This window comes from Castor canadensis, chromosome 14 (genome assembly GCF_047511655.1).
Source record: "Castor canadensis chromosome 14, mCasCan1.hap1v2, whole genome shotgun sequence".
NCBI classification, from domain to species: Eukaryota; Metazoa; Chordata; class Mammalia; order Rodentia; family Castoridae; genus Castor; species Castor canadensis.
The window spans coordinates 59138043-59161575 of record NC_133399.1 but is presented as its reverse complement, the minus strand read 5'-3'; positions in this window follow the sequence as shown (position 1 = coordinate 59161575).

The following is a 23533-nucleotide window of genomic DNA, read 5'->3' as shown; positions in this document are numbered from 1 at the left end:
GAGACAGTGCCTGAGGTTCCACAATACCCTTCAAGGGCACAACCCCAGTGACCTAAACACCTCTCATTAGCCCCCTGTCAGGTTCCACCATCTCCCAATAAGCTTGGGAACAAAGCCTTTAACACGTGCCCAGATCATAAGAGGGTGAGGCGCTGAGACCCCACCATTTTACCTGTATTTCACTCCTCTCTATGCCCAGCCTCTGACACTCTGCCACACCAAACCTTCCCTGATCCTTGAGCACCTGACCTCTACCCCCCCAATCTTGCCCTCTGTCACTCCAATAATGCCTTCCAGCCTTCTTCTTTTGTGCTGTGGCTTCTTATTCTTCCAGACCCACTTCTAGGCCACTATGGGAATTGGAGGTCTGGAGGCTCCCCCAGTTGTTCACTTCTACCCCTATGACAGCCATCATCATGGAGTCTTGTCTAGTCCTGCTTGCCTCCTCAGCCATACTGTGAGCACCCTGGAGGAAGGGCCTGGACTTCATCGACCTTTCCATCCCTGACATCTCCTGCAATGGCTGGCATGGAGCCAGCACTGCATTCAGAATTGTACATAAGCATGAACCCATCAACATGTTCCAAAGGTCTGGATAAGATCCTAACCATCCCTTAAGCCTCACCACAACCCTCCCTCGGTATACTTTTGCAATTATTTCTTCCCTCTGCTATCCACCACAGATCCATGGTTCCAGAGATGCACTGCACATGCTATCATCCACTTTCTGGCTCACTCCACTTGCTCTGACTCCAGGGACTGTCACCTTTCTGAATCCTACTCACCTCCCAGGCCCAGCTCAAGCCTTGTCCCCACTTCTACTCCATGCCAAGTTTGTGAATCTACCCTGTTCTCTCCCTCCCTGGGCACCTGTAGTTTCACACAAACTACCTTCCAATAGTGGCCATGTGTGCGATCTCAACTTTCACACTGGATTTAGAATCAAAATCTTCCCACATGGCTCTGTCTCCGGGAAGCAAATCATTCCTCAGTGGGGCAGAGTGCTAGGGTTACTGTTATGCCCCCACAGGTTTATGTGTTGAAGACTTGCTTCCCAGATGGTGGTACTATTTTGGAAGATGGAAACTTTAGGAGGTGTGGCCTGGCTGTAGGAAGCAGGTCACAGGAGTGTGTCTTTGAAGGGCCTATCTTGTCTCCTGCCCTTTCCTTTGACTCTCTTTGTTTCCTGGTCACCATGAGGTAAGCAACTTTGCTCTGCCAAGCCCTCTCACCACATTCTTTTTGCCTTATCACAGCCGAAAAACATCGAAGCCAGCCAACTATGGATTGAAACCATGAGTCAAAATAAAGTTTTTCTCCCTTAAGTTCCTTTTTGCAGTATTTTGTCACAGAAACAAAAGCATATTCCAGATCTACTGCTACTGACACTCATTGCCTTTGGTAACTTACCTAACCTTGCTATACCTCAGTTTTCTCACCTGTAAAATAAGAACCTAATAGTACCTACCTAGGATTATAATAAAAATTAAGTGGATTAATTCACACAAAGCCTTTAGCATTATACACATTTATAGTTGATCAATGTGTCTGCTATTACTACCATCATTGCTATAATTGGTTTTATTATTATCAGCTGGTGGGCTCTGATGTCATCCCCACCAAGCAAAGGCATTGATTGGAACTTGGCTTTCCTACAAGAAGAGGTCCCACATGGTCTGGTAACAGTCTGCTTATCAGATATGTTTCTCATTGCAAATTAATAAATTAAACTTTCAGATTGTATCAATAAGTCTCTTATGAGTTACCTTAGAGTAAATCAATCCAGTTCATCCTGCATAGACTAGCAATTAAACTTATGAGACAGAGGTCCTAGATCTTGGTGAACATCCAGAGGTGCCATCAACTCGGGGCTCTGTGTTGTCATTAAGACTTCATGAACTATATGTATTTTATTTTTGGTTCATTGTTTTATCTCTTTAAGCAAGTTACTTGAAGTCTTCAATCTTTGGTTTCCTCATCTATAAAATGGGGAAAACGTAATAATGCCTACATCAGTTGGGTGTCTGTAAGGGTTAGATGAGGAAATGAACGAGAAGCACTTCACCATGGTCTTCAACAGACAGATGCTCAGTAATTGTTTCTTCTGAGAGCTATTGAGCACCATTCTATGTCACCACAGTCTTTTTATAATTTAAACAATACTTTAGAGGGCGTGGTGGTGCACTTTTTATTTACAAGGCCTTTCACATGTGTTAGCTACTTGTCACGACACACATTCCCACCTAAGAGAGAGAGAAATCAGGGAACAAAGTCCCTTTCTTGAATGGTTCCCCCACCACTCCAGGAGCTGGTGGCCCAGGTGGGGAATAAGAAGATTGGTCAGAGGGTACAAAGTTTTAGTTAGACAAGGTGAATAAGTCCTTGAGGTCTACCATCCTGTATGGTGATGGTCACTAACAGTAATATAATGGGTATTTGAAAATCACTAAGAAGATAGATCTTAAATGTTCTACACACACACACACACACACACACACACACACAAAAAGATAGCTGTACAAGGTGATAATCAGATAATCATGAAAATTAGCTTGATCGTGGCAATCATTTCACAATGTACAGCATCATAAATATATATAATTTTTATTTGTCAATTACACCTCAATAAATCTAGAAAAAAATAAAAATTCCTTTCTTAACATTACACAGCTCGTAAGTTGCAAAGCTAGGTCTCAAACCCAAGGCATCTCTCATAATCTAGAAATAAATAATATAAACCTTATTGTCTTACTTAATTATACTTTAAACTATTTTGAAATTTTGCCATTACTCTTGAGTCCCCTCCATGTCCCACTGTCTGTAACTCTGTTACTATCTGGAAGTTTGGTGTTAGCCACACCAAATGTTACCTGAGCTTTTGAATCTCTGGATCATAAAATGAACCCATGTGCTCTCTGGAGACTGCCCAGTATGGGCCCTGAGCCTGAGAACTGGTGGGATCTTCTAAGTTCTGTGGATTTTGTGCTTAGTGTCTTGCCCTAGTGATCCACACAGCTTCACTTGACAAAGAAGAGCAGGTTGCAGACACCATGGCACCTTTGTCCTAACGGCTGCTTGTCTGCTCTTGTGTTGTTAGGCAAGTTCATGAGCCAGAGAAGCCTGGGAAAGATCAAGTTTACTTCCTATCACAGCCCTGGTTGCCTGCTGTGCTATGAAGTAGTTTAAACTAGACAGTCTTCTTTCTGGAGAAACACACGATGGCAGAATTCCTGAGACGGGTTGAACTGTGCTACCTCCCAGGGCTCCGACAATGTGTTCACATGCTGAGCTCCGTGGGCAGCCTTGCTATGTTTTCACCTAGAAACCAGACATTTCATTTGCCTTCAAGAATTCTTGAACCAAGCTCTTCACCTGCATAATTCACCATCTATCTGCCCCCAACAAAAATGTCCTACCTTCCTCATGCCTGACAATGACAACACCATTCTCAAGGTCTCCCAGACTCAAGACCCTACAGTTGCTTTTCAAATTCCTTCACCACAATTCTCCAAATTCAGACTATCAGGTATAAGCATAGACTATGCATCAAGTGTAGCTTTTGGCCAGGGCCCTGCATATTTCGGATTTGGAAACCTATAGCAGCTCCCCAATCTTCCTTCAATAATGGAGTCCTCCCTTATCAATTCTTTTAAACCAAGGCTGTATTAGTCAGCTTTCTGTCACTATAACAAAATACCTGGCACAATTCATTTATAAAGAGAAAAGGTTTGTTTGGGCTCATGGTTTTGGAGGTACTAGTTCATGATCGGGCTGTTACTTTTGGGCCTCTAGCAGTGGTGCCAGATGACAATTTCCAGGAGCTTGTGGCAGAGCAAACTGCTTACTTCATGAGCCAGAAAGCAGAGAGAAAGAGAAAAGGTCATAGTCACACAATCCCCTTTGGGGGCATGCTCCCAATGACCTAAGGACCTCCCATTTAGGCCTTACCTCTACTACCTGACAATAGTGCCACATGGGTACCAAGCCTTTAACACATCAAACTCGGCAGGACATTCAACATCCAAACTGTCTCATGTTCTCATTTGTAAATTGAATAGAGCACACAGGTGTTTGTCTTGTTGTCTATACCTTCTATTTACACACACACACACACACACACACACACATCTCTCCACATAAATGAAATATTTCATTAGAAGTTTTTAAATTTTATAAAGGGTTTGCAGTGACCTCATACTGCCTGTTAAATTCAAACTCATTAGCCAAGTGTTTTAAGTTCTCCTCCAACTAGACACAGCTTCTCTCACTCTTGCCCAACACAGGTCCTTTCTCCAGTGAGAATTCCCTATTGCCATCCCTCTGCTCAGAACTGCCACCAAAACTAACTCACGTTTCCAAGATTTCAATCATTCTGTGCCCCTTATCTTTCCTTCTATCTGCAGCACAAGCTGTATTGTTCCTGAAAACAAATAAATAAAACATTATCTCCTACGCAAAGGTCTCCTGAGTTTCTCCCAGGGCACAGGTATATCTCAATGACATGAAATACTTCCAGGACCAGTGAACTCCATCTATCACACACACTTGGTGCTCAATGTGAGAGAAAGTCCTGCCTAGCAACTAGCCAACAAGGTCATGGAGAACAAAGGGAGTCTAATGCAACTCTGTTTCTCACTACCTCTTAGCAGCACTGACGTCATGAAACGTCAGTCAGTGTTCGCTAGGGAAAGCATGGCATGCATCAGTCTTAATCCTCATGAACTACTCTGAGAATTCGAAAACCTTCAGGCCCTTGTTTCTCAGGTCTTTCAGTCGTATACTGAAAGGCCTCGTGTCCCTTTCCTACTTAAACCACTTGTCTGCGTTCCTGTCAATTGGTTTCTGTTCATTTTTAGTCAAAGAGTCATCACTAAAAAATATATGCACAAGACTTGGGGCCACTCAAGTTCATACTTCAACAAAATTCTGAGTTACCGCACACCATGGACCTTTGAAATTGCTCACAAACAATAAATGTTGAATGCCAAAAGTGTACTGAAGTAAATTAGATGCACTGGGTCCACAGCCAGGTTTCTCCGTGTCAAGCTACATCTCTTGACACTCAATCCACTACTCTTCACTCACCCCCATGTGTCCACTGATATTGTCTATTGAGGTTTAAGGTTCTTTCCTCTACTGAATCTGCATAGAGAAGTTCTTGATAAAATAGCAAGAGTTGGGCTGGTGGCATGGCTGAAATTGTAGAGTGCCTGCCTAGCAAGCTCAAGTTCATGAGTTTAAACCCCAGTACAAAAAACCAGCAAGAGTTGACCCAAAACAGTGGGGACAGGGCACAGACACCAAATTAGTAGAATCTAGAAAGCAGGAGCTGAGCATGAGACTTGGATTATGCCCCGATCCAAGAAGGAAAGTGAGACTCACCCCTATACTAATTCTACAAACCCTTCTTAGTCCTAATGGTCAGGTAATCATTAACCAACACCTTTGCTAATAGATAGCTGGAAACTGTAGGACGTTTATTTACTCATTAATCAAATAGTTATTGAGTGTCTACTATGCATCAGGCATTGTCCTCAGTACTAGGGACATAGCAATGAACAAAACACATAAATCCCTTTTACATTCTGGTAAAAGGAGAAAGGACAACAAAGTACATAGGTCAGATGTGGTTCACATCCGTTGCTGATTCATGCTATAGAGGAAAGGACATAGTGGCGTCTGGAACAAGGCAGACAGAGAAGGCTTCCCTGAGGATACACAGCTGAGCACAGGAACCCTGAGAATGAAAGCAGGAATAAGGAAAGAATGAAAGAATAGAGGACAAATGCAAAGCAGGTTGCCAGTAGCTCCTGGCTAACCCTCCAAGCTTGGTTCCTTGAGTTTTTCCACAAATCACAAAGATAACAAGCGCAGCGAGCTGGCAAGGGTCTCCTCCAGGTGGAGGAGTCACACAACTGGCAGAACCTGGCGTTATCAGCTGAGGTTGTAGCTGGCGAATCTTGCCTCTCAAGAGGTAAACAGCAGGGATGGAAGCCTCAAGGGCCAGCTTCTCAGTTTATTTATTTATATTTTTAGCAAGACAGGGTCTCACTATGTAGCCCAGGCTGGCCTCAAACTGGCGACTGGCAATTCTCCTGCATCAGCTTCCAGAGTGCTAGGATTATAGGTCGGTGCTACCACACCTGGTAAGCTTCCCCACTTCATAGCAGACTTAAGTTCCTTTGGTTCTTTCGCTTTCATATGGATAACACACACACACACACACACACACACACACACACACACACACACACACACACACCCAGCATTTAATAGACTAATTGGCAAGAAGACACTTCCTTGCTGCTTTTGGAAGCTTAGAGGCAAATTCTTAGAACTTCTGTGATTTCAACAAGTTGTTTATGAGGTAAACCTATTGGAAAGTTAAGGAAAGCACTATTTGAAAACAAGCAGTATGAAACCCTACTCCCAAAACAAAAGGTAGAGAAAATAATCCCATCAAATTAGTCAGTCATCCTTGGAAAGTAATCTGTTTCTGGAACTCAGCCAGGTCCCTTTGATGCCATTTAAGAAGGTTCAAAGGACTGATACCACGTGACTGTGATCTCTCACCCAGCCTCTGAATCTACACGGGCCTCCTCTTTTCTTGTTTTTTCTATGGAAAAAGCATGGGCTTAGAGTTAGACCTAGGTTGAAATCCTAGCTCTGTGCTTGACAGGAACTTTCTTTTTGGCTAAATTTTATAATTCTTTTTTTTTTTTTTTCCACTGCATGTCCCCAGGGAAAGACTTAAAACTCTGGTTTTCTTGAGAATATTAGTCTATCAGCCCTGTCGTGAGACCGCCTTAGTTAACAGTGGATGGGTGCACACTGTTTTCTACGTGCTGTCTGCATCTCTCTATGCTTTTTCCTCGTCCAGACTTTTAAAACACTGTCATCTCAAGATGCTCAGCTCTGGCCCAACTGGTATTCCAAGTTCAGCAAAAGAGAAGACTCAATCTTCTACTCGACTATTCTAGCTAATGACTTCTGTCATCAAAGCTGAGTCTGCGATGGCTGTGGAGTTCACCATATTTGCGTTACTGCTAGGAGGAGAAAGGGCAGGAAGATCAGAAGGGTCCCTGCAAGCTGAGTCAGCTTCCTTCAGGAGGCCTGCTCAGGGGTCCCACACAATACTTTATTTATAGTTTACTGGCTAGATTTGCAAATCTATTTGCAAAGTTGCACATTGCTCCAAGAGAGACAACAAATGTGCCTTATAAAACAAAAAAAAGTGAGGACCTGTTATTAAGAGAGAAGGGCAGAATAGATGTTTGAGTAGGCCACCAATGGTAACCACCACAAAATCATAAGAAAAATTCCTGCATGCTGCCACAAGGTGGACATGGGAATAGGAAGGCATGCACATGTGGGTCCCACACAAAACGAGGACCTTACACCCTCTTGTGCTCATGTGTTTTTACCTTTGCCATGTTCATCACCTGCCTAGAGGCTCCTCTGCCATTCCTTTCCTAACTACTATTTCTTGGGGATGCAACTAAGACTATACCCCCAGAACATCTTCCTTACCCATCACCCACCTCCCTGCCTATCACTCTCTGTGTTTTTGCTTGTGGTAGCACTTTTAAGGTGCTACGAGAGTAAGAACACGTCCCTGGGCTATAGTAAGCGAAGGTCATTTCTTATTCACATTATTTCTCTTGCTGCCCCTTTGTGTTTTTACTACTTTCATATCTTTTCTCCCCCATTCCTTTTGCTATTCCTTGGATTTGACAGGGGTATTTAAGTCAGGGCACCAGTGAGTGCCACTGGTGGTCTATATGTCAAAGAGAATCCTGATCTTTTTTTGGTGGTACTGGTGGGTTGAACTCAGTGCCTTGTGCTCATTAGGCAGGTGTTCTACCACTTGAACCACTCTTTCAGCACTGGACTCTGATCTTGAATCTAATATATTAAAGCTTCACAGCCAGAGTGGGCCTAGCAAGTCAATGCAACTTCTAAGTTGTCTTAACTTATTCTTGGGAAAGAGTTTATACTCTAGAAGGATCCAGTCGACTATGGCTTTCAATCTCCTTGATTCTAAGAAATGATGGAGTTCCCCATAGAAGGCACCATGATTAAGAGTGTAGCAAGGCAAAAAATGCTACATCTTCTCCAAGGTGCATGCACATGTTCTATGACTTGTGGGATTTCTAGTGTTACATTGAGATAGCTTTTCCTACCTGGGCCTCCAAGACTATCTTCCATGATTGGGACAGATCACCATGAAACTGGGAAGTCATCATCCAGGAAAGAGTACTTGGGACACAGATCTCCTTTCCATATGCCCTTTCTGTTCCCAGGGGAATCCTGCTATCTCTTAGGTTCACCTCTTGGAGATGAGCCAGGGAAGGATGAGGGCAGGGATGACAGGTGTATGGATGAGCTAGCTGCCAACATCCCATGAAGAAAGGCTGAGAAGCAGGAAGGAGGAATTACCTGAGGATAAGGCTCAGAGACAGAGGACAAAGCAATTATCAAATTTCATATAAATTTCTAGGTTTATCTCCCTTTTATTATGCTCGATTATTTAGTAAAGATAGGTTTAAACAGCTCTGACTTATCTTTATGGGCTTTACAGTGCAAAGGAAGAGGTCACAGGTCAATACTTAGCACAGGAGTTAAAAAGTAGTTTCTTCCTCCTCCTCCCCATGTCCCAGGTCAAGGTAATAGCTGATATTATCATTGCTGAGGAGCCTAGAAGGATTTACTTGGCATAAGAAAAGTGTTCTAAATATAAGAAAAATAAACACAATTGCTTCACAAAGAACCAACTAGGCTACACTGGAAAACACCTAATATTTTAAGTCAGAAAACCTGGGTCTGGACCCCTGTTCTGCCACTTACTATGTGACTAAAACCAACTTAATACTTCCTCTCCTCCATTTCCTCAACTACAAAACAGACAGTGGAATTCACTTCACAGTAATGTCGTAAAGGTCAGAATGAGATTTCAACTGTAAATAAAAGTAGCATGTGTTATTTAAGAGTAGATATATCAAACTGACTCAGTCTCTGGAAAAGCAAATACCAGAGCAAAGACTCATGTTCATTCCCTATAGTTAGATATTTTCCCATCTATCTAGAATATCAGTCTCTCTTCCACTCATCCCACAAACTAAATATAAGGAGTATTTACTCCTCTTATGGACTTCAAAATGTTTATATAACTCACAAAATTCCTACAACAAATTTGAAATGACCACCAAATGCTAAAGCACTTTTTCCCAAGGGGGAGCATGGGTGGGAAAGAATAAGCAAAGTGAGATCAACTCTTTTCTAGGCCTTGGAGTTTATATGGAGAAACAAAACAGAGGCACAGGAGAGGGTCAACAAACAGCAGATCTCATCCCAAAGGTTGAGGAGCCAGTGTGGGGACTGGGACCACTACTGAGAACATCCATTGTACTATATATTGAGGAACAGGAGGGAAAACTGCAGGGAGGGTCCACGGACCCACTGAGCATCCCATGAGATGGACTCATGCCCAAATTTCATTGACCACCAGAAGTTCCCACTTTGACTGGTGGGTCACAGCGGCAATTGGGTTCTTTGATGTCAGTTCAGAGCTAATTGAGTATCTAGTAAATCACTGAAAGATCTGAAGATTTCCCTTCCCCCAGTGCCTGCTAATCCCAGTAAATGGCCAAAGTCTGAGGCAGACTTGGAGGGAACTTTACAGAATCTGGTTGTAGCAGTGTTGCATAGTTTTCCTTAAGAGAGCCATCCTCTATACCCAAAAGACTGTGACACAGGTTACTCCAGAGGCACCTGCACACCCATGTTTATTGCAGCACTATTCACAATAGCCAAGTTATGGAAACAGCCAAGATGCCCCACCACTGACGAATGGATTAAGAAAATGTGGTATTTATACACAATGGAATTTTATGCAGCCATGAAGAAGAACGAAATGTTATCATTCGCTGGTAAATAGATGGAATTGGAGAACATCATTCTGAGTGAGGTTAGCCTGGCCCAAAAGACCAAAAATCATATGTTCTCCCTCATATGCGGACATTAGATCAAGGGCAAACACAACAAGGGGATTGGACTTTGAGCACATGATAAAAGCGAGAGCACACAAGGGAGGGGTGAGGATAGGTCAGACACCTAAAAAACTAGCTAGCATTTGTTGCCCTTAATGCAGAGAAACTAAAGCAGATACCTTAAAAGCAACTGAGGCCAATAGGAAAAGGGGACCAGGAACTAGAGAAAAGGTGAGATCAAAAAGAATTAACCTAGAAGGTAACACCCACGCAGAGGAAATTAATGTGAGTCAACTCCCTGTATAGCTCTCCTTATCTCAACCAGCAAAAACCCTTTTTCCTTCCTATTATGGCTTATACTCTCTCTACAACAAAATTAGAAATAAGGGCAAAATAGTTTCTGCTGGGTATTGACGGGGTAGGGGGGAGAGGGAGGGGGTGGAGTGGGTGGTAAGGGAGGGGGTGGGGGCAGGGGGGAGAAATGACCCAAGCCTTGTATGCACATATGAATAATAAAAGAAAAAAAAAAGAGAGCCATCCTCCTCTTCACTGAGGGGACTCAGGATCTGTGATCTGGCTTATGACAACACACCAGGTAACAGGCTAATAATCTCCATTGTGCCCAGTCAATTAAGTTTCTGGCCATTAGTCCTTTCCGTAATATGGAAGACATAATATTTTGGTAGTTTTCCTGTCTATTTCATTCCTAGAGATACAACAATCAATTAGGCTCTACCAAAAATCCCAGCTGGTCCTCTTACTTTCCTCTTTGTCCCATGCCTCTTACAGTAATTGTCTTGGGCAGTTTAGGGTCACACCTTGGCTGCTATTTCTTCAGAGTCCCCATGGAAATGAAGGAGCACATCTGACAGCTGCATCTCCTCATGCGCAAAGGAAGCCACCACAATGCTCCCCCAAAGTGCTGATGCTTCCAGGATCAATATATTTCCCAATTTTTCCTTTTAATAAGAAGAACATCTTCTAAGGCTTCTAAGAGATCTAGTCAGGATGGGGCATGAGGAAAAAGGTATGCAGTTGGCCTATGATAATTCCATTCTAATATTATATTTTGTCAAACCTTTGGAGTCAATCTTCTATATTATTCCTCAACCTCACTGAAGATGGTCTATTGTTGAATCAAAGTTCCAGTCAACCAACCAAGAGAACTAATCTTCAGAGCCACTTCTAACATCAGATCCATCATCTCTGGTAAGCACGTGGACATAAGCAATTAGGCTTGACAGCATTATGTTCTGTCCTGCTTGTCTTAACTTCCAGAGAATTCATTCTCACACATGTCCCCCCACAGGTATACTAATGAAAATTGGCAACATCTTGCGTTTATCTTGGAATATAAGCTTTTTTGTTTTCGGGTCAGATAGCAGCCACAAAGGATGAAGGCTGGGAGGCTTGATGAAAATAAACAGCCCTATGCAAGGCACCTGCTCCACTGAGGTTGTTACTGGTTCATCAACAAAACGAAAGCCAACCTCTCCAAGTGCAGTTTGGAGAGACCTGAAGGTCAAGATTCTCTGATTCAAACAAGTCAAGGTAGAGACTTGGTGTGGCAGTGACTTCAAATTATGTGTAATTCTGAAACCCACACAACTAAATTCCAGGTTTAATTTTCATGAAGATTGACCCTGTACGTGCAAGGAGGTTCTTCTGGGGTCTCTATAGAAGCACCCCAATTGGTTGACCCTTGAAGTTGAAAATTTAAAGACCTGAGCTTGTCATGTCTGTTACAAGCTCTCTGATGAAATGAGACGCAGCCATTGCCCATTAGAGTTCTTGTATTTGCTCTTATTACTGTTGCCTTATTATTAGAGTGCAGCATCTACTTGGTCCCCAAGGCATTGATACAATAAGCACTTCACTGTAAGCACCCACAGGTGATGATTTGTCATATGGTAATATGACAATGCCATTGACAAGAAGTTTGGCATTGATTCAAGGCTAGAAAAAAAAAAAAAAACTGAACCAAGCCCAGACATTTTTAAAGGCCTTTGTCCTTTAGCTGTTTCCATTACAAATGTTACACCAGTGTCCAATCAGGAAAATAGACCTCAGTAGGTACATCAATAGAAGAATACACAAATGGTTGCACAAGGACTGGAGTGCTGACAAAGCAAAAGGAAAACATTTAGCAATGATAGAGATAACTAGAAGCAGCTCTCACAGTTAGGGCTGTAAGGGCACAGTGAGAAGAGGCTGAGGTGGTCTGAAGGAGAATCTTGGGAGGAGGAATGTCAAGAATCCAAGGGTCATACCACAGAGGACAGGACATACTTGAATGCTGTTAGCTCCTCAGGAGCTCCTAAGAGGAACTCCAAACCTGAGAAAGAGGGCCTTTGTCCAGCTATGGCTGGCACCCCTGACGGGTCATAATGAGGCTGGTTCTAGGGACACTGAGAGAAGCTGCTGCCTCCAGGGTGGGATGTTCCCGGTGAGCATTGCCACCTTGCCTTTCATCTCTTTCTAGAGTCTTCTACTGCAGAACCTAGTGGAAGGCAGACAACAAAGGAGACAATTTGTTTGCAGAGTTGCAGCACTGGTACCACAGAACAGAAAACAAGGGTGTACTTGTAAATAAAAAGTAAATGCCTAACAACTAGTTCAAAACCTGACATTAAAAATAGAAAATCTGTATGTTCTGAATATTCAGTAAGTTTAAGTAGACGTCAAAAATCTTTCTCTGATATATCTACAAACCCAGATGACTTCAACAACAGGTTCTACAAATTATTCAAGGAAAAGATTATTCCAATTATACACACTCTCTTCCTACCTCACAATATGAAGGTAGCATAACCTTTATATCAAGCTCAACAAGGAGAGTATAAGAGAAATATTATATTCCAATCTCATTCACAAACAGAGATGGAAAATCCTGAACAAAATCTACCTACATGAACTCAGTGACAGGTAAAAAAGGAGAAATAATTGGGTTTATTCCAAGAATACAATGTTGATTAAATGTTAGAATATCAGTGTAATTCAATACATTAGCATATTAAAGGAAACCATTTGAGCATCTCAACAGATGAGTAAACATACTTGATGGGATTAATACCAATTCATACATTTTTAAAATACTTTTAGTACCAAGAAATAGAAGTAATTTCCTTGATATGATAAAGTTTATCTATTTGAAACTTATAGAAAATATATTTGTCTTAATCAGCTTTGCATTACTACAATGAAATACCCAAGGCAGTTAACTTTATGAAAAGGAAACATTGATTGAGCTCACAGTTAAAGTTCAAGACCAGGCAGCCCCATTTGTTACAATTCCTAGGACAAGACAGAGTACTTTGTATTGAATGAACACTCCCACAAATAACATTTATAAAATATATTTTAAAATCCACTATCTGAGGGTATTAGAGGCAAAAAAGGAGTCAGAACATGCTTTAAAAAGTCAAAGATTGCAGGAAGGTGTTTTCCAAGGATACTTTATGACAAAAGACAGCTAAAACCACAAAGACAGCTTCTGACTTATTACTTCAAGGAGCTGCAGGGTAAGAGGGAAAGCCCTAGAAAAGAGTAAGGCATGAGAAGAGTTCCCAAATCTACATGTAATTTCAGCCAATCCTTGATCCAGTTTCAGAAATGTACATGGGTGGGAGAGAGTCAAAGAAGGCCAATGGTAAATAATATCTGTAAGACTGAAGGAACTCAGCAAGGATTTAAAATGTTGCCTAAACTGGGTGTGATGCCTTTTACCTGTAATCCCAGCTACTTGGGAGGTGGAGATAAGAAGATTGTGGTTTGCGGCCAGCCCAGGCAAAAGTTAGTAAGAGCCTATCTTAAAGAGCAAGCTGGGTATGGTAGGTCACATCTATAGAATCCAGCTACGAGGGAGGAAGAGGTAGGAATTCATGGTCCATGACTGACCTGAGCAAAAATGGCAACCCTATTTGAAAAAATAACTAAAGCTAAAAGGACTAGAACTCAAGTGATACAGAACCAAGTCCCCAAGTTCAAAACCCTAGCCCCACCAAAAATTAAATGAAAGGTTACCTATTCCAGGGGAGAAAGTTTGGAGTTTGAGTCCAGCCAAGTTAGCTACTTCCTAAAAAAAAAAAATAAGCATTCTTCAAAGGAAGATAACAGAATCCAGAGTCTCTACAACTTATCAGCAATGTGTACTGTGTAATAAAGTATTAGATTTGGAAGGGGACAGGAAAATGTGATCTAGAGTCAAGAAGAAATGGTCTCTGTAGCAACCAACCTCTAGATGACCTAGATGTTAGCCTGAGCAGATAAGAACTTAAAGAAAATATTCTAAGGAATAAGTAGAAAAATAAATCTCAGCACAGAAATGAAAACTATAGAAAAGGACCAAAGAGAAATCTTAGAATTGAAAATTACCATATCTGAAATGGAAAGATAATTAGACAGCCATTTAAAGCATGCCAGAACTAGAAGAAGATGGGTCAGCAAGCCAACCAATAAATCATTAGGAAGTATCCAATCCATGGAAAGAAAAATACAAAGACTTTTAAGGAAGGAACAGAAACTCAAAGAAGAACAACATTGAGCATTCTAACACATGTATATTTAGAGTCCCAGAAAGCAAAGAAAGAATGAGGAAGGATAAATATTTAAAGAAAAAATATGGTCTAGCTTTGTGGTACATACCTATATTCTCAGCACTCTGGAGATGAGACAGGAGGATCACAAGTTCAAGGCCAGCCTCTCAAAAAATAGAGAGAGAATGAGGAGGAGAAGGAGAAGTAGGGAGGGAGGGAAGGAAAGAAAGAAAGAAGAAAAATATGGAAATATGGTCAAACTTTTTCCAAACATGCAGAAAACATTATCCTATGGATCGAACGAGTTCAGCAAATCCTAAGAAGTGTAATTATGATGAAAAGAAAATATTCAATTTTTTAAAATCGAGAAATTCTGTTCATCAAATAATGCCACAAAGATACTTAAAAGGCAAGTCACAGAGTAGTAGAAATATAAATAATGAATAAAACAAAAAGGACTCATTCCAGAATACACAAAAATGCCTACAAATAAGATTTTAAAATCTTAAAAATAATTTACAACAGTCTGAGACACATAAAAAACCAGAAAATCCATGTGGCACAAAAACTTACAAAAAGTGCTCGTTCTCATTAGAATTCAACAAAATGCACATTAAAGCCTAGATGAGAATATAGAACTGTAAAATTTCTAGATGAAAGCAGATTTTGAGTAAGAAAAAAATTAGGGCACAAAAAGCTTAAAACCACTCCATGAAGTTGATAAATTGAACTTTGTGAAAATTCAAAACACTTCTCTTCAAAAGACACTCTTAAGATAATAAGAATACAATCCATACAGTGCATGTTCTAGAAGAAAGTATTTGGAAAACATTTCTGACAAAGAACTTATATCCAGACAAAAGAGCTCTTAAAATTCCATTATAACCAAACAGCTCAATTTAAAAGTGGGTAAAAGTTAAGTAGACACTTCACCAAAGAAGACAGACAAATTGCCAATAACCATAAGAAAAAATTCTCAACATCATTTAGGAATAAATTAAAATAAAGTGTCACTACACACATACACACACATTAGATCTGCTAAAAATTTAAAAGGCTGAAACTCTCATCACTACTGTATATACAGTGAGAAATGGCAAACCCACTTTGGTTTCTTGTAGTTAAAATTGCACCCTCCTTATCACCCAGCAATACAAATTTATTTACCCAAGAGAAATGAAAACATATATCCACAAAAGACTCATATGAAGTGTGCCTTAGAAACTTTATTCATATTGCCAAGAATTGGAAGCATTCCAAATGACTATCAATGAGGTAATGGGTAAACCATGATACATTTATACAATGGAATACTATGCAGCGATAAAAAGGAAAACTACCAATACATCAACAACATGGATGAACCTGAAAAGTGTTCTTCTAAGTGGAAGAACCAAACACAAAAGAATGTCTTGTGGATGAATCCACTTATTGATCATCTGGAAAAGATAAAATCATAGTAACAGAAAGCAGAGCACTGATTGGTTAGGGATGGCTGCAAAGGGCCATAGCAGAACTTTGTGGTGATGGAAATGTTCCTTGTCTTGACTGTAGTGACTGTATGAGAGTATACAGTTGTCAAAACTCACAGAACTGCATACAACAAAAGGAAGAATATTTTATTGTATGTAGACTATATCTCAGTAATTAAAAAATTTTAACTATTTAATCTTAATGGTCTTTGGCAGCCCTGGGGTTTGAACTCAGAACTCAGAACCTCACACTTGCTAGGCAGGTGCCCTGCCACTTGAGCCACACCTTCAGCCCTTTCTGGTTTTGCATTTTTTGGCCTGAACCACCACCCTCCTAATGACCCCTCTCACATAGCTGGGGTGATAGTCCCGATCACTACACTCAGCTTACTTGTGGAGATGGGGGTCTCTCTAACTTTTTGCCTGGGCTGGTCTTCTTGCACCACGATGTTCTTTTTCTCTTCCTCCTAAGTAGCTTAGGCGTGAGCCGCTGTGCAGGGCAAAACTTTTAAAGAAGGAGAAAATAAATAATGCACTATCCTTAAATACCCACCAGACTGGCAAAATTGTAAGTTGTGGATACCAAGTATTGACAGGATGAGGGGCCACAGAAGTGGTGTGGACTGAGATCTTGCAAAGCCGTCTCTGCGCTAGAGGTTGGCGTGGAAGATGTTTCTGAGGGATCAGAACGTGAAAGCTAGGGAAAAAGCAAGAAAAAGGCGAGGAGCTAGGGTGTGACTTGACATGGTCTAGATGGGCATCTGGAGTGAGTGTGGCCCTAGGCCTCATCCCACTGTGGTCCTTTGTATCCGCCCCACACAGGCCCAGGCTGCTGGGGAATGAGGGGGGCCTAAGGCAGAGGCAGAATTGTAGTGGAGACTGGGCTCAAGGGCAGCACACCTGGGGTCCACCACAGGAGCCATGTGCTCTGGCGAGAGTGTGGAGCAGAGCGCAGACACCAGTGTGTCAAAGTGGGAGGTGTGCAGGCCTCCTCCGATCCAGCATTCTACTCCTAGGTATGTACACGAGCGAAGTTCACGTCCTCAAACACCTCCCGCCTGGCTCTGCATCAAACACTGCCTCACTGTGAAATTAAGTTTCCAACCATTGAATTTTGGGGCATGCTCAAACCACCCCACTTATTAACATAATGTTGAAAAAAAGAGTGAAAAAGCAGGGCACCGTGGTGCACACCTTTACTCCCAGCACGCAAGAGGCCAAGGGAGGATCCTGAGTTCAAGGGCAGCCTGCACTACATAGCAACACTTGGCCTCAAAAAAGCAAAATACAAAACAACAAGAACAAAAAACTCAAGGCACAAAAGAATACATACAGTATGGTTACTGCACAGAAAGATTTAAAACTGGCAAAACTAAGCCATATGATTTGGGAATGAATACAAGCTGACCTCGTTTTATTGTGTTTCGTTTTACTGCATTTCACGTATATCTCATATTCACAAATTGAAGGTTATGGCAACCCTGCTTCCAGCAAATCTACTGACACCATTTTTTCATTAGCTCTAGTGATTGTTAGTGGATTTTTTTTAGCAATAAAGTACTTTTAACTAAGTATGTACATTTTTTAGACATAATGTCATCATATACTTAATAGGCTAGAATACAGTGCACAGATAATTTTTATGTGCATTGGGAAATCAAAGTCCCATGTGACTCACTCTCATGAGCAGTGGTCTGGAACTGAACCCACAGTGTCTCCAACGTATGCCTATATAAATTACAGACCAAGGAGGAAAAGCAATGAAATGATTTGCACAGAAGTCAGGGTAGCCGTTATTCGGGAGGGAGGGGTTTTCTGATCCAGGCTGTAGCACTGGAGAAAGTTACCAAAGTGTTCGCCCCACACGGATGGGAGGTTCACTTATGACTACTGATCAAGCTGCATGTGTAGGTTTGGGGTATCATCTATGTCTATGTTCTATTTCACAACAAAAAGAAGGGGATGAGGTAGCACATGCCTATAGTCACAGCACTTCGAGGTGAAGGTGGGAGGATTGTGAGTTCAAAGCCAGCTTGAGGTTCATAGCAAGACTCTGCCTCAGAAACCCAAGGGCTGGGACTGAGGGTGTGGCTCAAGGGGTAAAGAGCACTTGCCAGGCCTGTGTAAGTCCTTGAGTTCAATTCCCAACACCACAAAATAACAGCAATAAAAAATACAGGGGACTGGGACCTTGGGGTGTGCTTCAAATGGTAGAGTACCACAGGTTGCAGGGTAGGGGAGGAAGCCCACCTTTGGTATTTTTTGGCATTATTTTTTGGTTTGGTTTTGGTATTATTTGAGTGGAGTTTATTTGGGTGGGAGGGTTGTTTTGTGGTGCTGGTGATGGAATCCAGAGCCTCACACATGCTAGGCAAGAGCTCTACCACTGAGCCACACTCTCCACCATGCTGAATCCAGCTTCCACTTCCGGTTTCCAGCTGAACACATTCTTCTATGGCCATCCAGGCAAAGTCCTTGGGAGATCCAGCACCTCCCTCAGAACAAGAGTAGCACTGGAGCTGCTCAAGGTGGTTTCCAGCCACCCTGAAGTCCACCTAAGGCTGCTCAGAGCCCTGTCTTCCCAGCACTGCCCCAGGTTGGTGGCTTCCAGGAAGATGAAGAGCAGGTTATGTAAGGCAAGACTCCTGATGCTGCCACTATTGATAACGACAACGAACCTGCTATGTATCACATCCATTACCCGTTTATCCATGTGCCTCTGCAGCGCACTTTGTTAGAGATTTCAATCTCCATGAACCCTGAGTAAGGGAAAGGGAGCCAGCCACAGCTTCATGAAAACGGGTCTCCTGGTGTCATCCACGGCATGTCCCCTCACTGTGCTAACCCCTTACACTCTGAGGACACCCTCGAAGTCGTGTCAAGTGGCTTCCTGCCTCCACAGGAGCAAGGAGGCTCCAAGGAAGGAGGCAAAGGACAAGACAGTTGTGGCATGAGTGTGCCCTGCTTCACTGCACTGGTGCACAGTGTGAAGAGCAAGGTGAGGCCACAGCCACGGGCTCCTCAACAGTGGTGGCTGAGCAGCTGTGGCCGCAGCAATGAAACTTAGCAAGTGACCAGTGCAATGTCCAGGGGACCCAATGGCCAGACAGCAAGGCAAGTGTTCCACTGTGGGTGATGCTAAAACAGAGTGGATGACAGCCAGCCACCACGCCACTGACTGAGAGTCAGTCTAGACCTTTCCTTCTCCTTTCTGGTCTCCAAAGCCTTTAGATCTGCATAATCACATTTAAATAATCAAGATTATGTGTGCCTTCACCCTACACTACCATCGTCACCATGACTCAGAAGACAGCCACCCACATTTATCACTGGCAGCGAGGGGACATGCTGACAGGTGAGCACCCTTAGGTTAGAACATCTCTGGGTGTGGTGCAGGCGATCCAGCCCCAATGCCAGATGAAGTGGAGCAGCCCACAGCTACCCATTCTCCTTTCACTGGCTGCTGTCCCCACCCCCCGCCCGTGCTTATAAATAGACTTCCCCACCCCCAACCTCCTCACACCTGTGTAAGAAATAACATTAAATTAGCATCCCCTGTGGGGGACACGCAGCACTGGAAGCTTCTCTTATGTATTTCCTTTATTCGGCACTGATTTCCTGACGGCAAACCAGAGCTCAGAGTATTTAAGTAACCTACACAAAGTCACACAGCTGATAACAGTAGGGGGGAAATCAAACCACTCATTTCACCAATGCCTTCCCATGCACTGAGGTGCCCCTCCCCCACCCACTCAACACTCTACCATGGAGAAACTGACTTACCATTCTTTCAAGCAAAGGCCACCTGACCTTCCCGATCCAAGTCTTTTCTTACCTATTAATTAATTGTCATCATGGTTCCCAAGTTTCTTGATAAAGCCAAGAGATTTTCTCCTGACTCCATAACAAATATTTCTTGCTCATTGAACTATGTAATTGGTACCCTTTCTCCCTACTCCTTACTCCCTTTGCTGCCTAATTTTTGTGAAAGGCTCTTTTGTGACAGAGCAGGAGTCTCTTTTCCACCTCCACATGTACCTCCACCACCACCTCCACCTCCACTTCCACCAAGGCTCCATCCTTCCTTATTTGTACACTTGCTTAGGGAGCAGTGGCTAGAGTGGTTCATTAGCCATGCTAGTCAGAGTGTATGAGGCCCATAAAACCTGGGCAGATGATGACTTGGGGGAAGCTATTTTCAAGAGCACACCACGTGCGTGAGCACAAAGATCCCAGGAAGCAGCTCGGTGTGCAAGGTGAGGGCCCTGGCCCACTTCACATGCTCTGGGTGTTACCCAACAGGCTCTCTCAGGCTGGGAACATAATCCTGCTGGAGCCCCTCCCAAAGCCCAAGTTCATATTCACAGAGATTGCCACAACACCAGTCAGGCCCTGAATCACACATGTGACTCACTTGTCAACCGATTTCTCTGCAAAAAGCTCTTAGCAGTTAATTTCTGGCTAATTTATTATCCTTCAGCTTAGCCCTATAGCGCCATTAGCTAGGCGCCTGACACGACTGAGTGAAATATTGTCTAATTTATTATCTTATTACTCCTCTGGAACAGGATCAATTAATTACCCATTAAAGTATTTCAGCTGCGAAGATTTATTAGGCGCCCTCTGCATTTTAACAGATGATTAGTTATACATGTTTGTTTGCTTGAAGAGCAGAGACTAGCAAATGAATAGGGGCGATGGAGAGAAGAAGAGAGGAGAGAGAGAGAGACGGTGCAGCAGCAGGCAGCTAATGGATCTCTTCTGACTCCGTGAAAATGGAGCAGTCAATGACAAGAATTATCGACTCATTCACTTGTGGTTTTGAGATAACCATATGTACAGGGGAAAAGGAGGAGGGGGAGAAAAACCCTCACTCAACTGCTTTTTCCATTCAATAAATTCGCTTCGGAATGTATTGGATTGGGGTTTGATGGCTATTTCGTGTTTTGCAGAGCGCTGACACTGGTATGATTCAGTAATTATTGTTTCTTTTAAGTTATTGCTGTAATTTTGCTCTCTAAGATCCCAATCAATTTCTGCCTCTCAAGGGCACGCTTGAAAAGCGATATTTGAAAACAGCCCTCTGATAGATTGTGCTGCTAGACAGTGGCTGAGACAAATAGCCTAATCTGGCACAAATTAGCTTGGCTTCCACAGATAGTTTTATACAGCAATGTAAATTATATTGTCAGGCCTAGTCACTTTCCTGCTTAGAGTGCAGCTAACAAGGAACCATGGAGACGTGATTGGTGCTGTTCTGCACTCCCGGGGCTGCTGCAAAACCATTTGTAAGGGGAGAGAGAGGAGAGCAGAGAGAAAGAGGCTTGGGTCACAAAAGCAAGGTGGTCAGGCAGAGGCGAGCTAGAGCAAGGAGGCGTGGATGAGGCAGGCTCTGCGTGCTCCTGATAGGATTGAGCTCAGCCATTGGAAGGCGAGGCTCTGAAGCATGAGGTGGGCTGGTCCAATCCCTGGAGAGATACAGGCTCTGTTTGGAGGGCTGGCCATTGGTGGTACTCTGCTGGGAAGCAGCAGCTAAGAGGAGTTGACCTTCTCACCAGCCTCCTCTTTGCCTGGAGAAGTGGTTTGCATTGGGCTGAGGAGGAGAGGAAGATGTGCTGAACTGAGTGAAGTGAAGGATGTGCTGAGCAGAGCTGGATGAAAATGTGCTGAGTTGACCAGCCAGCAGCTGCACTGGCCATCCTAGGAAGCGTCTGGCAGGATGCTCTGGCCAGCACGGGGCAAGTTTCCCATGGGGCCTTGTCTGAGGTGGAATCTGTCTACCTGGCTCTTAGCATTCTCCAGATTCCAGCCCCACTTGTCTAAGCCACCGTCGTTCCCTTGCTCCTCATTCCTGCCCTGTAACTCAGGCAAATCCACCCTGGACACCATCCTGACCAGTTGACTCCTACGTCCTCCACCTGTCTCTCACCTCAGCCCCCCTGTCTTCTCGAGCTGGAGATGTGTCACTTCTCTGTTCCCCTTCACAACCTGTGCCCTTGCCAAGTTCCTCCTCAGACCCTGCTCCTGGGCCTTGCCTGGAACACTGCCTTGCTGTCATTTTATTGGATTCCAAGTTCCCAGAGGCCTGTCCCTGAGCTACTAGGGGTGCTGGGACAGGAGAAGGACCCACCCCAATAACAGGATGCATTACTACCCTAACTAGCCCTCTGAGCTCTCCAGGCCCAGGGACCACAGAACCCGCTCTGGGAACTTGGAGGGGATAGCCTCATAAAACAGGGAGGGGGGATTATCAGTGGTAGGCAAAACCAAGGTACCAGAGGTTCCAGAGGCAGTGAGTGGTCAGTACAGAGCCATCACAGTGAGCACACTTAACAGAGGGAGTTCTCCTCACGTGCAAATACTGGCACTTAGTGTCCAAGATCAGACAAGGTCAGGTGTGCTCAGAGTGATGTGACCATAGACTACAGAAGGACTTCTAAGGGGAAAAACGTAGCCTCTCCACAAACAAATGTCCTGGCCTCCTTGTCTGACAATGACCCAAGAACCCTCGCTGTTTTCAAGAAAGGCCTTGTTTCAAGTTTAATTTAGTCTTCCCTGCCATGTCCAGTCATCGTCTGACATTCCGGAAGTACTCTTAGCCATGAACTTTCACCTTCCTGCTTACTACTCACTCATTCCTCAATGCCTCAGGGGAGGTTGTATTGCTACCTCTGCCAGGTTTATTGGGGAAATGAGAGTCACATGCATGGATGACAAATATATATATCATGGACAAGAATGATGTTGACTTTTCATCCAATCTGATAAAAATACTATTGTCATTGAAGGTAGTAGCAGGACTGTTTAGGAAGAGGGAGGGGACTAGTGGGACAGGGCAGGGGTGTCTAGAAAAGGTAAGGGAGGTGAATACGATCAAAGCATGCTGTATGCATGTATGAAAATGTCAGAATGAAACCCACTATTTTGTACAATTAATATATACCAATAAAAATTGTTTAAAATACTTCTGTTAGGCAGAAGAGCACTTTTATTTATTTAACCCTATCACCTGAAAGGTAACACATGTCAGATGCTCTATGTAACTTGTGCTTTCTAAATTAATTTGATAGTCCTGTAAAAAGAAAAAAATGTATGATAGCACAAATACCTTAGAAGTTTATTTGTCACTTATACTAATTCTAAAGTGGCACCCTAATGAGGAGGAGATTCCTCCCCCAAGCAGTGATCAATGGCCCACCATCTTCTAGCTTGGGGCTCCATTATGTGACTTCAGCACCCTGTTTCCAACTTTGATGTGCTCGTCTGCATCATGTCAGGTCAGAAAGAACATGGAGGTTTGTCCACGGAGGGATTTTGTTTTTCTGGGCCATACCTGGAATTGCACTACTTATGCTCATGGTTGGTTGATGAGAACTAATCAATCATGGGTACATTCCCAGATGCAATTCCTTGGCACTAACTAGCAGTTCACACAAACATTTCTCTTCTATAGAAAAGAGGCAAGACTGTTTGGTAGAAAACTGGTCATCTCTTCTATTCAATCTAAGCATTATTATGCCCCATTTATAGATGAGGA